The following is a 4,979-nucleotide window of genomic DNA, read 5'->3' on the forward strand; positions in this document are numbered from 1 at the left end:
ACTCATAAATTAGCACAATGAAGAGATCGTAACAACCTCAGTTTTAGTGACATCATATGGTTATAACTCACACGCTATCATTTTTGACAACCAAATGTTCTCATAGATTCCTTGTGAAAACACCTTCCACTCACTAACATGTAGCCTGTCACAGATCCACTATCAGAGTAAGAGTCAAGGGCTGGAAACTCTAATCTGAATATCTGAATAAAGACCTGCATATTATGACTTCACCGATTCTTTTTCCTGCTAGCTGTAATAATTTCCTTGGCCATGATGCATACTTCAATTTTATATGCATAATATCAGAAAAGCACTGAATAGTTATGTCAACATATTATTCATTGTTTCTCATAATCCTTATCTAGTTACTCAAGTACTAGGTCACTGAGATATGCTACCAGGCTCTGGACTAAACACTGAAAATACAACTTTAAGGAAAAAAAAGGAAAAATTGCCTCTTTCCTCATGGAGCTTATAGTCTCACCGGGACTACTGCAATAGGTTCCTAATAATTCTGCCTGTTACCAGTCTTGTTCACCCATGATCCAACCTCTACGTGCAAGAATATTTCTAAAAGTAAACCAAATTTTTCCCATTTCCCCAACTGCTACCCCCACAAAAAGTCCTACAATTGTTTCCCATGGCACATAGAATAAAACCCAGTCCTTGCCACAAATTACAAAACCTTGAGCAATCTGACCACTCCTTCCCTCTCTGACATCATCTCATACCATTCTCCTGGCTTCTCTCTACCTCAGGGCCTTTGCACTTGTTCCTTCTGTCTGACATTGCTCTGCTCCTGAAAAAGGCTCCCTTTGTCACTCAGATCACAGCTTAAACGTTATCTTGCCTCCTAATCCAACGTAGCACCTACTCACTTAGTTTAATTATCTGTGTTGTATTTGTCCCTTCGGCTCAGGTCATGATCTCAGGGTCCTGGGATCAAGCCCTGCATCCGGCTTCCTGTTCAGCAGGGAGTCTGCCCCTCCCCCTGCTTGTGTTCTCGCTCTCTCTCAAATAAATAAATAAAATCTTTTTTAAAAATCGCTAAAGGGCACCTGGGTGGCTCAGTTGGTTAAGCGACTGCCTTTGGCTCAGGTCATGATCCTGGAGTCCCGGGATCGAGTCCCGCATCGGGCTCCCTGCTCAGCAGGGAGTCTGCTTCTCCCTCTGACCCTCCCGACCCTCCCCCTCTCATGATCTCACTCTGTCTCTCTCTCTCAAATAAATAAATAAAATCTTTTAAAAAAAATCGCTAAAGAATTATTTCATAATAATAAAATCAAGTAAGGCATAAAAACGTATTCAATTAGTAACAATTTTATTTTCTTAAAGGTTTTATTTATTTGAGAGAGAGTACGAGCCGGACGGGGAGGAGCAGAGGGAGAGGGAGGAGCAGACTCCCTGCTGAGCAGGGAGCCCAATGTGGGGCTCAATCCCAGGACTCTGGGATCATGACCTGAGCCGAAGGCAGATGCTTAATGACTGAGCCACCCAGTTGCCCCCAATTAGTAATAATTTTAGAAAAGGAGCTACTATATCATATTTAACTTAAATCCCACCATTTAATTATATCTGTTCTTATTTTTCTATCCTGATTTCAATAGATTGCTCCATCTAAAAAAAAAAAAAACTGCTACATGAAAAATGTTTTATAATGCACATCAATTGATGGAAATTTATTTGTCGATTTAGTTTAATAAGAAATCCTTATTCTATTCATTAAAATATTACTGATGCTATAGTATGACATCTTAATATGTTACACTAGTAAATGTTCTTCTGGGTTTGTTTGTTTGTTTTTAAGATTTTACTTTATTTATTCGTCAGAGAGAGAGAGCACAAGCAGCAGGAGCAGGAGAAGGAGAGGGAGAAGCAAGCCCCCCACTGAGCAGGGAGCCTGACTCGGGGCTCAATCCCAGGACCCTGGGATCATGACCTGAGCCGAAGGCAGATGCTTAACCATCTGAGACACCCAGGTGCCCCGGAATTATTTTTTTAAAGAAATGATTTAAAATGATCTTCAAGTACTAGTCTTCATCTCTTAAGGGAAAAAGGCATAAATGAGAGGTCATGGGATGGAGGGAAAAGACGCCAAATAGCGTCGGGCTACCTTTATTAAGTGCTTTTTATCTGTCATCCGTGTGGTGTACCTCACACGCGTCCATCCATCCATCACCTGTCCTTACAACAACCCTACAAGGTGATGGCACCACGCCCCCCTCGCAGTTCAGGTCCCCCAGCTCCTGGGCTCTTGCTGGTACTGTGCAAATACGTTCTCTTATAAAACCAAAAGCTTACAGCTAAGTACAGGATTGACAGCTTCAGAACTGTGCGAACAGGAGTCGTAACAGACAGGGTTGTTTACCGTGCTCCTTAAATTTAATTTCATACTGTCACCATCTGTCCGTCGGAAGAACTTCCTACCTTATCCCAACAAACTTACTTGTTCCCCAAAGAATCCAGGTTCTCCAAATTATTCAATCTCGGCCCTCGCTTCAGAGGTAGAGTTAAATCTGATTACTTCCTACCCACAGACTGGTACCATTTGCAAGATGCGAAGGGCAAAGCCAGGGTTCCAGCCCGGATCTGACTACCAGGAAGCCCGGGTTCTTGGCGTCCTTGCCCGGGAAGCACCATACACCAATGAATACCTCTTGATTTCATTTCCATCTTTTAGCTCCTAAGAGCTGACTTAATGATATGCACTAAGTCTATTCGCTTCTTCAGAGGCATGGGTACAAGCTCAAAAAGAAAACGTTCATAAGTGACAGAGATTCATCAGATACAACAAATGGCAGAATTTCTTAAATCCCAGGGAATGGGGAAGTGTTTTGTAGTTTCTCTAGTCCTGTCCATTTGTCACTGATTAAATGAAAAGCTTTGCTGAAGCCCAACTCTGCAACCCCTCCCCCCAAAAATACACTTAACTTCAGTTAAAAAAAAAAAAAAAGATAAATCAGAGAACTGTTAGACTGACTTGATTTTGCAGCCTCCAGCTCTCGGGATGCCCTGTCTTTTAAAATGATTATTATAATTAGTATTTGAACATCTACAAGCAAACTGCTCATTTAAGCTTATAGAGCAGTGGGCTTTCCGTGTTTTCCTTTTATTTTTTAGCCCTCCAATTGCACATAAGAAATTCTAATTCATGTTAACATTAGCAAGGGTTCAAAAATTGTCTCCAAATGGTTTATATTCACTTTTACAAAGCCTCTGAGAAGAGAAGAAAACTATACAGTACATTTTTTTAAGACTTCAACAAAACAATTAAAATATAAAGATACTATTAAAAGCTCTCCACCAATTTGAAAAAGTCTCTGCCATGGAAATGTTCATGACTCAGTGATTATAGAGGTCTCAAGTTTCACCAAATCAATAATTCGGATCTGTTTACTAGAATAGAGGATGGTATTTTCTGTGCTCTTCTCTGGGATCACTTACTAAGCTACAGAGACAATCATTTGACCACACCAAGCAGAGAGAGGCTTGACTATGGAACTCTAAAACTCTCCTACAATATTCCAGGGTTTTCCTAAAACTGGTCCCCCCTGCTGGAAAATTATTTTATTCATTCAAAAAGTGTTTATTGAGCACTTACTGTGTTCCAGACATCATTCTAAAGGCTAAGAATACAGTAGCAAAAAATAAAAAATAAATTTTTTAATTAAAAAAGAGCCACAGTCTTTAGGGAATTTTACACAATGGAAGAGTAGGACAAACAGATATATACTTTTTGTTTATTTACATGATGTGCCAGGTGGTAACAGTGCTGTGGGAAAGAACAGATAATGGGGAGAGAGAGTACTGGAGACAAAAGTCACAATTTTGCGCAGCATGCTTTCGGGAAGGCCACTCTGGTAACATCAGGGTACAGACCCAAAAGAAACAAGGGAGTAAGGCACACACTATTTGGAGAAAGAGTAGTCCCAGCAAAGCGGACAGCAGGGCTAAGGTCCGGCAACCCGAGCAGGCTCGGTAAGTTCAAAGATCAAGGCTTCTAACTTCATCCAGACCTCCGGCATCCTAGGACAAGGACCTCTCCCTACCTGACAGAGAACATGTTGCTCTGACCCTCTGGGGCGTCCACCCTGGGGTATACGACACGTACAGAGTGATCCTTCATTTCATAAAATAAAATAAATTCAGGGGATAGATGATAAGTCCATTTAATTTTGTTTCTAATTCTAAAAATTGATGCAGAGAAAGCGTTCACCACTCCTTCTGCCCCGAAACCCTGCCCTGTGTCTGCAGCGATAAGCATAAGCCAGGGTGTATTGTGCTTGGTTTTCTCCGGAGAACTCCCTCCTTCCTCCAATGGACCACACGCTCCGTTCTGAACCTGCCAGGCCAGGCAGTCCTCCAGGGCCTCTCTTCCCAAAGCACCGGGCAGCGAAGAGCATCTTCATGGCAGCAGGAAATGGTCTTTGCCCATAATTAGCAAAGCAATCCTCGTCGATTTCAGATTGTGATTTATTAACATGAATCATGTTTTTAAATGTACCAACTCTATGCAACCCCGGATTAGCTATTTATTAGCATCTTATAGATGGGGAAACAAGAAGTGACTGCGAAAATCAAAAGAGACTGCTCGTGTAGCATACTTTATAGATTACCTGGCACCAAGTAAGTGCTCAATAAATGGTAGCTACTACACTATTTTATTTTTTTTTTATTCTTATGTTAATCCCCATACATTACAACATTAGTTTTAGATGAAGTGTTCCATGATTCATTGTTTGTGCATAACACCCAGTGCTCCATGCAGAATGTGCCCTCCTCAATACCCACCACCAGGCTAACCCATCCTCCCACCCCCCTCCCCTCTAGAACCCTGTTTGTTTTTCAGAGTCCATCGTCTCTCATCGTTCGTCTACCCCTCCGATTTCCCCTGCTTCATTCTTCCCCTCCTGCTACCTTCTTCTTCTTCTTCTTCTTTTTTTTCTTAACATATATTGCATTGTTTCAGAGGTACA

Source organism: Mirounga angustirostris, unplaced genomic scaffold (genome assembly GCF_029215605.1).
Source record: "Mirounga angustirostris isolate CCGP_5_RB_7025 unplaced genomic scaffold, mMirAng1.0.hap1 SCAF_8, whole genome shotgun sequence".
In the NCBI taxonomy this organism is placed as follows: domain Eukaryota; kingdom Metazoa; phylum Chordata; class Mammalia; order Carnivora; family Phocidae; genus Mirounga; species Mirounga angustirostris.